Below are 10,371 nucleotides of genomic sequence, written 5' to 3'. Positions count from 1 at the left end.
AAGCTTCCTTTTTTAGGTAAAGGGGGAAGCAGTGTGGATTCTTCAGTGTGTTCTGATAGCCATTGTCACTACGCACTTCTTTGAGTCTTACATCTCCTCCTGCTGCATTTTAAAGCTTTTTTTTTTTTTTTTGAGACGGAGTTTCGCTCTTGTTACCCAGGCTGGAGTGCAATGGCGCGATCTCGGCTCACTGCAACCTCCGCCTCCTGGGTTCAGGCAATTCTCCTGCCTCAGCCTCCTGAGTAGCTGGGATTACAGGCACGTGCCACCATGCCCAGCTAATTTTTTGTATTTTTAGTAGAGACAGGGTTTCACCATGTTGACCAGGATGGTCTCGATCTCTTGACCTCGTGATCCACCCGCCTTGGCCTCCCAAAGTGCTGGGATTACAGGCGTGAGTAAAACATTTTCATAGTAAGTAGTTTGGCCTAATAAAACATTCTTACAGCAAAAATAAATAAATAAATACATAAATAAAAATAATAATAATAAGGCATGGGGAATAGTCTCATTGTGTTTTGTGTTGGGTTAGTTGTATACGTCTGTTTCCCTTACTGAGTGGGATAACGAGTTTATTGAGGGTAGGGCCTATGCTTTACATATATCTGTGTTCTCCATAGTGATTGGCAGGGGATCTTGCATCTAAAGTAACTATTCTTGGCTGGAAAAATGTTAAACAAGAGACAGTCATCAAAGGAGATTTGGAAATGGGTGCGTTTAGAGAGAAAAACGTGTTCTTAAAAAGCAGTGACTAAATTCAGTTTCCTGATTTTTCAATTCAATAGATCTTTTTCATTTTTATTTTATTTTGAGATGGAGTCTCACTCTGTTACCAGGCTGGAGTGCAGTGGTATGATCTTGGCTCACTGTAATCTCTGCCTCCTGGATACAAGCGATTCTCCTGCCTCAGCCTCCCAGGTAGCTGGGACTACAGGCCCACGACCACCCAGCTAATTTTTGTATTTTTAGTAGAGATGTGGTTTCACCATGTTGGGCAGGATGGTCTTCAATCTCTTGACCTCGTGATCCACCTGCCTTGGCCTCCCAAAATGCTAGGATTACAGGCGTGAGCCACTGCACCAGGCATCTTTTAAAATTTTTAATGTTAGCATTTCTTTTTTGCACACGGCAAGAAAAAATAAAACAGTATAAAAGGAAACACTGCAAAAAATTTTCCCATCCTGTATATTACCAGTTGAATGGTGTCCCTCAAAAAGATATGTTGAAGTCCTAACCCCTAGTGCCTCCGAATGCACCTGATTTGGAAATTGGGTTGTCGCAGATCTAATTAGTTAAGCTGGGGTCATGAGTCAGGGGCCCTTGTTACAATATGACCGGTGTCCTTATAGGAAGGAAGAGGGAAGTTTGGACACAGACACAGACACAGACAGACAGACAGAACACCTGTAAAGTCAGAGGCAGTGAGTGGAGCGATGCATCTGCAAGCCGAGGATCCCCAAGGACTGCCAGCACCACCACCACCAGAACTTAGAAAGAGCCAAAGAGGGATTCCATGCAGAGTTTTAGAGGTAGCATGACACCTTGGTTTTGGTCTTCTAGGCTCTAAAACTGTAAAATAATAAAATAATAAATTCCTTTTTTTTTTTTTGTTTAGAGACAGGGTCTTGCTCTGTGGCCCAGGCTGGAGTGCAGGGGTGGGATCATAGCTCACTGCACTTGTTTTTTTTTTTAGACAGAGTTTCGCTTTTGTCTCCAGGCTGGAATGTAATGGCATGATCTCGGCTCACTGCAACCTCTGCCTCCTGGGTTTAAGCGATTCTCCTGCCTCAGCCTCCGAAGTAGCTGGGATTACAGGTGCCTACACCACGCCCAGCTAATTTTTATATTTTTAGTAGAGACCAGGTTTCACCATGTTGGCCAGGCTGGTCTTGAACTCCTAACCTCAGGTGATCCACCCTCTTTGGCCTCCCAAAGTGCTGGGATTACAGTCATGAGCCCCCGGGCCCAGCCTCACTATGCTTTTGAGCTCCTGAGCTGAAGCGATCCTCCCCTCTCAGCCTCCCAAGTAGCTGGGTCTACAGGTTCATGCCATTATGCCTGACTAATTTTTCTATTTTTTAGTTTTGTAGAGATGGGGCCCTGTCATGTTGCCCAGGCTTGTCTTGAACTCCTGGCCTCAAGTTAGCCTTTTGTCTTGGCCTTCCAAAGAACTGGGATTATAGATATGAGCCAACACTGCCTCCAGCCTTAATTTCTGTTGTTTGTAGTCACATGATTTGTGGCACTTGATTATGGCAGCTGTAAGAAGCAATACATCATTTTTCTATCTTTGGGTTTCTCTGTTCAGAGGCAATAGATGTTAGTACCTCTCATAGTTTTATATATATATATATTTTAATTTAAAAATCAATGTGTTAGATTTTTGAATAGATAATATATTCACATGGGTCAAAAATAAAAATACATAAAACATTATACAGTCAAAATTTCTCTTATTCTGTAAGTTTTTTTCTATTTTTATAATTATTTACTTTTTTTTTTTGCCTTTTAAAACATTGTTAAAAACCTTAAGATGCAAACACATACATCTAGGTCTACACAGGGCCAGGATCATCAACATCAGTATCTTCTGCCTCTGCGTCGTGCCCCACTGGAAGGTTTCAGGGGCAGTCACACATGGAGCTGTCATTTCTTGTGGTAACAATGCCTTCTTCTGGAATACCTCCTGAAAGAACTGCCTGGGCTGTTCCATAGTTGCCTTTTAAAAATATAAGTAGCAAGGTACATTGTAAAATGACGATAAAAAGTATGGTGCAGTAACTACGTAAGCCAGTAATATAGTCATTTATTATCACTGTCGAGTGTTATGAGTCATACTCATAATAGCATGTGCTCTACTTTCACATGACTGGCAGTGAAGTGGGTTTGTTTACACCAGCATCACCACAAACAGGTGAGTAATGCATTGCACTAAGACATTGCAATGACGACAACGTCACTAGGCAATAGGAATTTTTCAGCTCCGTGATAATCTTATGGGACTGCCATGGTATACGCAGTTTGTCGCTGAGCATCATTTTGTGTCACATGACTGTACAGGTTATAGCTCTCTATCTTCTTCTTCATAATTGAAATCTATTATATGCATTGTTCTTCACCTTGTCTTTTTTTCTTTCCTGCTAGAAAAAGTATTTTTCCGTCATTTTCTGTTCAAAATTCCTCTAGCATGGAAACTCATGAATATAGTTTCTCCTTCATGGTTAAGGAGAAAGGGAAGTGAGGCCTTCATGAAGATCGCCTTCCACCTCAGTGTCAGAATTAGGCTTACTTTCTAGGTGTCTGTACTTTAGGACTCATAAGTTGTAGAAGAAATATGCCAGCCAAGACTGCAAATGTCTAGAGTGCTGCTTCTTGTATGGGGAGATCCATGGAAACAGATTCATGGAAACCAGGGTGACCTGAGACTGAAGCTTCCAAACCCAAGCAGCCTCTTGGGGTTGGTGGCATGGAGAAGGATGAGTGGGAACGGGTTGGTGTTTCGTGTCTCCATGATACCAAGGAGTCTTTATGGTTTGGTGGGGTGCTCAGAGGGAGATGGGCATCCTGATGTCTGATAGCCATGCGATTCTGGCAGGCTAGAGGTTTTCTGATTTATAGAGGAATGGTTCAAGAGAGCATGGGGTTTAATTAAAAGCACTGGTTTTGAAGCTGGTTGTTTGGATTGGAATTCCTGTTAGCAGCTGGGTGACTTGCCCTAGGTACTAAACCTCTCTGTATTTCAGATTCATCATCTGCAGAACGAGGATTGTGATGAGGAGTAAAGGAAACCATTTGCTTGAGTGTGAACGGCCTGTCTGGCACTTTAATGTTAAGATGGTGATGAGAAGAGGAAGGTGAGGCCGGAGATGATGGATTGAGACCTTTGGCAGTGCTGCAGGATGAACTTAAGAGAGCCACTGCCTTAGGCTGGGCTAAGCAGGGATTTTTTTTTCTTGTTTTTCTGAATGGGTTAGCCTGACCTCCTTCAGCAGAGGCTGGTGGGAACTGTGGTTGCATAAGATGAAAATACATGGGCCGAGGGGAATTTATGTTCATTTTGACCTCAATTAACTCATAAAACATATAAGAAATTATATGCAAATAAGTACCAATTATTTTCTGTCAGGATCGTGTGTCAATTTTTGCAGTCTTGGCATCTACATTATGCGGGTCACTTGATCCTCAATGTTTCACACTGGGCCATCACCCCCAATTCATTTAGTACCCACCAATTTCCTGACAGCATTGCCAATTTCAGACTATCTATTTATTCTTTGTTCACATCCTGACTGCCCTTGTAAACTTCCTTATTGCCTAGAAGTGGTAAGACAGCACTTATAAATTAATAAAAATGTTGGCTTTTAATATATCAGCAAAATGACTGGAGAGCTGTTGAATTCATAATATGTATTCTTAGAGATTTTCAAAGCATCTCCTAGGGTTTCAGTGCACAATTCCTATTAAAGCTAAATGTGATTGGAGTACAACCCCTCAAAAATTCTTACCCACAGTTCTCCTTGGATCTGTTAGGACAAGAGCCCTCCTCCAAATTCAGATATTTGCAAAAATCAACTTGAGCAAAGAACTCTAGAAGCACAAGCAACGTTTCATCTGTCTGTTCCTCCAACAATTGTTTGCAGAGTATCCAGTGTGTGCCAGGCTTCTCAACAATGACAACTATATGAAGAAAAAGCTACTGGCATCTCTGATAAATAGAATGTATTAAAATAATATATTGTTGGCCAGGCATGGTGGCTCACGCCTGTAATCCCAGCACTTTGGGAGGCTGAGGTGGGCGGATCACCTGAGGTCGGGAGTTCAAGACCAGCCTGACCAACATGGAGAAACCCCGTCTCTTCTAAGCATACAAAATTAACTGGGCGTGGTGGTGCATGCCTGTAATCCCAGCTGCTCCGGAGGCTGAGGCAGGAGAATAGCTTGAACCCAGGAGGTGGAGGTTGCTGTGAGTTGAGATCGAGCCATTGCACGCACAGCCTGGGCAACAAGAATGAAACTCTGCCTCAAAAAAAAAAAGCAAATCAAATATTGTTAAAATGAGCATACGCTTATACAGATCAGTGTTTCATGTTGTCAGTGTAGCATGCTTCTGTCCCATTCAAGGTCATAGTTATCAACAGCATAGGATCTAAGTTGTGGGGAAATGGAGGCATTTTTATGTCAAATTCATCTTATGAGATGAGAGCATCTCTGAATGGGGTAGCAGAGACAACCTATATAAACGTTGGGCCTTTCTGAATAAGAATGTTGAGCCTCCTCTTGGTCAATAATGTTGAATCAAGAAGAAATTGAGCCTGGCAGCAACCCTTAGCCAACTGGTGAAGCTGAGGGGCTCTCGTGTACTTCCAAGGACAATCTACCTATAGGAAGTAAGTATTCCTGGATAAGTTGTTCATTGAAGTTTGACTCACCTAGAACTACGTTATCATCGAGCTTGTAATTCTTCACTAATGCCACAGGAATAAAATGGATTTTATTAAAAAGGTTTTAAAAAGTCAAGATATTGCTATGAAAACATTCTTTAGGCTGGTAATCCTTTGTAAAAAGGAAGTGAATGTAGTCCTGTCTTAGGTGTTCTTAGTGGGCCCTTACTGAGTTGCAATCTCATCTTCTTTTCCCTCTGTCCCCAAGGTTTTTTTCACCCTGTGTTGACTCTTCTAAAATTTTGCCAATGATGGCTGGGAGCAGTGGCTCACACCTGTAATCCTAACACTTTGGGAGGCCAAGGTGGATGGATCACCTGAGGTTGGGAGTTCGAGACCAGCCTGACCAACGTGGAGAAACCCCCATCTCTACTAAGAATACAAAATGCGTGGTGGTGCATGCCTGTAATCCCAGCTACTCAGGAGGCTGAGGCAAGAGAATTGCTTGAACCCAGGAGGCGGAGGTTGTGGTGAGCTGAGATTGAACCATTGTACTCCAGCCTGGGCAACAAGAGCGAAACTCCATCTCAAAAAAAAAAAAAATTATTTTGCCAATGAACGATGTCAAATGGGCTGATCTAAAATGTTCAGAATGTCAACTTTGGTAAAAACCCAAACTATATTTTGATTTGGGCTTCCAGAATCTCACATAATTTGCAGTACTCCTCAAAGGTTACCACCCGACCTTCTGATGGAAATTTGTTGCCTTATTGTTTCATCATTACAACTGACTTCTTTAAGCCACAAAACAGATCTCAGCATTTTCCTTATAAAGAATACTTTTGACCACAATTGTCGCTCTTTGGGGTATGACGGCAGTAACTTCTTTGAAAAACCACCAGATACACTAGAAAGATGGTAGAGCAAGAGGAAAAAAAAATCCCTTTGGTTCCAGAAAATCTCCTGAAAAAGAGGAAGGCTTATCAAGCCCTCAAAGCCACTCAGGCAAATCAGACACTTTTTGGCAAAGAAAGATCAGAGGAAAGGAAAAGAACTCAGGTTTAAGCGACTGGAACCATCATTCCTACATGATTCCTGGCGGCAGAAACGTGACAAGGTGCGTCTCACCTTGACTAGAAGTGAAACCTCATGCCTTGGAATTGTCAGATAAACACTCCTTGGCTTTTTTTTTTTTTTTTTTTTTGAGACAGAGTCTCACTCTGTTGCACAGGCTGGAGTGCAGTGGCAGGATCTTGGCTCACTGCAACCTCCACCTCCCGGGTTTAAGCAATTCTCCTGCCTCAGCCTTCCCAGTAGCTGGGATTACAGGCGCATGCCACCATGCCTGCCTAATTTTTGTATTTTTAGTAGAGATGGGGTTTCGCCATGTTGGCCGAGCTGGTCTCGAACTCCTGACCTCAGGTGATCTGCCCGCCTTGGCCTCCCAAAGTGCTGAAATCATAGGCTCCTTGGCCTTTGTTGTACTCAACAGAAGGATTAAGGGGTGAGTTTACTGGTGCAGAGAACCATTGCAAGACTTCGCCTGAAGAAAATTTTTAGCGGTGTTTTTATAAAAGTCACCCCCAGAACCTAAAAATGCTGCATATAGTGGAACCTTATGTGACCAGGAGATTTCCAAATGTGAAGTCTGTCCGGGAACTCATTTTGAAACCTGGACAACATGTCTGTCCCTCTGACAGACAGCACAGCGATTGAGAAGCACCTGGGAAGTGTGGTGTCATTTGCTTGGAAGACCTTAGTCATGAAACTGCCTTTCCAGGGAAAGATTTCCAGGAGATCTCGTGGTTCTTGCACTCTTTCCACTTCTCCTCAAGGAGATGGATTCACCTGGCTGTCAGTGTGAACGCACCAGTCAGCTCATCCACCAGCTGAACTAGATCCAGAATATCTGAAAGCACAGTGCGGGGGAAGCATATGTTTTTGTTTTTGGGGGAATTATTAGCAAGTATCTTCAGAGAAGATGATTTCCTCTTTTATCGTCAAAAACGGAAAGGGGCGGCCGGAGAACTCATGGCGACGGAGGGGCGCGGTGCACGGGTGACTGAGCTAGGAGCCTGGCGTCTGGTGTGCGCCAAGCGTCTGCCAGTCCCCGCGTGCCTCCCAGGCTCCGCACTCCAGATGCTGCTAGGGTGCTGAGGACAATAATGAAGTATTTCCTGGGCCAGAGCGTGCTCGGGAGTTCCTGGGACCAAGCGTTCGCCGCCTTGTGGCAGCGGCACCCTAATTTCTATAGCAGACATATCCGGCCGGAAGACGCAGTACACCGGGAGGTGACACGTGACCGGAAACTGCTGTTCCAGCGACTCCTGACCAAGACCAACCTGAGGCCCCGCTGGGCCGAGCGACTGTTTCCGGGCAGTGTTGCTCACTCGGTATACATCCTGGAGGACTCTATTGTGGACCCACAGAATCGTACCATGACCACCTTCACCTGGAACATCAACCATGCCCAGCTGATGGTGGTGGAGGAACGATGCGTTTACAGTGTGAACTCTGACAACGGGCTGGACCGAAATCCGCCGGGAAGCCTGGGTCTTCTCTAGCTTATATGGTGTCTCCAGGGCTGTCCAGGAATTTGGTCTTGCCCGGTCCAAAAGCAATGTGACCAAGACCATGAAGGGTTTTGAACAGATCTTGGCGAAGCTGCAAGGTGAGGCCCTTCCACAACGCTTGTTGAGACAGCCCAGGAAGCCAAGAAGGCCAAGCACCTCACCAGCAAGGCGGCCGCTAAGAAGCAGCAGCACTTTGGGTAGCCAACCCACCACCATCACAGCACCCCGCACAGCTTGGCTTAGTCCCTCTGCCCTCCCTCCATTGTAGTTTATCGTTAAAAATCAACTTCCAGCTTCCAACCACCCCCCGCCAAAAGAAACGGAAAGGAGGATTCAAAGACAAGAGAGTAGGTTATTCAAAGCAGGAAAAAGTCCTGCTTTGTTGCATCTTCTGTCCTAGGGTTTAATGTTGGTAAATGAGTAACTCAAGCATTTATACAAGGCTCCCTAAAACTCCTGTAGCAATGGACCAAACCCAGGGACATTATTCAATCTGGAGATTTCTGGGGCCTTGTTTTGAAAAGACTCGAAATACATGTAGGAAGAAAGGTGCACAAATAAATGTTCAGTTGTCTCTGCTGTGAAAAAAACAACAAAACACCAGATTGCGGGGGCGGTTTAGGATCTACCAGTAAATCATTATCTTAAAGGTCAAGAGCCTTGATCTAAAAATCACTAGAAAAATGAGATCAAGGAATCAGTAAAATGGACCGGATTCTTTCAATGTGAATATGAACTTTAAATGTCCCACTGAAACACCAGATATTTTCTGGCTTTGTCTCTTCATGTTCTAAAAGATGTAAAGTCTTTGGTATGCAGAAGGTAACTGAAAAGTCTGAACCGCTGAAGAATAGTCCTTGAAGTAGCTTCCTGCCTTAAAAGACAAGATCACAGCTATCAATGAAGGCTTCATTCTGCACTTGAACCTTGACTAGTAGAATGTGTCACACTCTTGTAGGCACCCAATAGTCCCATAGATTTTTCTTTTCTATTTTTTTTTTTTTTTGATAAACACAGGAGTTGATCCTTCTTGTCCTAAAGCTTGAAACTTAATTTGTTTTATCTCAGTTCCTGTCTCAGGAATGGCTCCCCAGGCCTTTCAAATAAAAAGTATCAAAGAACTGAAACTCAGCAGATCACCACGATGAGATGTCAGACCCCTTTTTTATCATGATTGCTTCCTTGTCCCTCCCTAGTTCTTGTTTCTTACACATTGTAACATTTCTTCCCAAGTTTTAGTTGGTCAAGGAAAGAGATTGGAGACTGATCTCCCATCTCCTTGGCTGCAGCATCCAATTAAAGCCTTTTTCCTGGGCAATACTGCTGTTTGTGCCATTGGCTTTCTGTGCAGCGAACAACAGGGGTTTTGGTAACACAAAGAAGAAAACTTCCCAAGTGTATTGTTATAGGACTGAGTACCATGGGAGAAATGGAAACAACAGACATCATCCCTGGATGAATCAGAAATGACATGAATCACATCGCCAAGACCTGTTGGGGGAGTTTGGGATCATGACAGATGAACTACTCAGAGCCTTGGGAAACATAGATAGACGATGATGAGCCCAATTTCCCCACCTCTGGCAGAGGGCAGTGGGGTTGTTTCAACTTGTGCTGACAATGAGGAAAAGTCTCCCCTCCTCATCCGCTCTTCAGTGATGGGGTCAAATAACAGCACCTTTAGCTGTTGTTCTACACGGGGGCTTCCAGTGGCAGAAGCACGGCAAACCCCCACAGCATCTCTGGTGTGCCTTTTCCTTTTCTCTTTGCTTGTGCAAACTGTGCTCATTTTCTTTTTCTTTTCTTTTTTTTAAACTGTGCTCATTTTAAAAGATTCCTTCCAATCCATAACCTCGTCCATGAATATTCCAGCATCTATTGATCTTTCCCTAGTTTGATTTCTAGAACTAATTATCATGGTACCCGTCACCATGGCTATCTGTTTTATCATCTGTGTGCCCCATCTTTTCTAGCCAGTTTGCAGTTTCTACTGGTAGAAACTGTATTTGAATTTAGTTTTTGCTTGTTAGATTTTCCTTTTAGGGCCTTTCTTCATAGGACTAGTGTGTTAAAGAATTAATACATGCTTGATTTTTCTATATGTCACCCTTGGAAATTCTAGTTTCTTGATGATCTGAGACAGACAGTTGAAGCTTTTTCCCTTGAATGCTTCTTTGAGACTCTGTTAAAACAAAACAAAACAAAACTCATGGCCCAGTTTTGTTTTGTTTTGAGACAGAGTCTTGCTCTATCACCCAGGCTGGAGCACAGTGGTGCCATCTCAGCTCACTGCAACCTCCGCCTCCTGGGTTTAAGCAATTCTTGTGCCTCAGCCTCCTAAGTAGCTGGGATTACAGGCATGTGCCATCACACCTGGTTAATTTTTTTGGATTTTTAGTGGAGACAGAGTTTCACTA

General features: G+C 43.6%; 1 pseudogene; it reads left to right on the top strand.

Moving 5' to 3' along the window:
* The first annotated feature begins 7,546 nt into the window (after positions 1-7,546).
* Positions 7,547-8,155, top strand: LOC105708657 (PRELI domain-containing protein 1, mitochondrial-like; annotated as a pseudogene).
* Positions 8,156-10,371: the final 2,216 nt, after the last annotated feature.

The sequence above is a fragment of the Aotus nancymaae genome, unplaced genomic scaffold (assembly GCF_030222135.1).
Source record: "Aotus nancymaae isolate 86718 unplaced genomic scaffold, 86718_ANA_hifiasm-v0.15.2.pri h1tg000051l, whole genome shotgun sequence".
Taxonomy (NCBI): Eukaryota; Metazoa; Chordata; class Mammalia; order Primates; family Aotidae; genus Aotus; species Aotus nancymaae.
The sequence above is the reverse complement of the archived record's forward strand: the minus strand, read 5'-3'. Positions and strand labels throughout refer to the sequence as shown.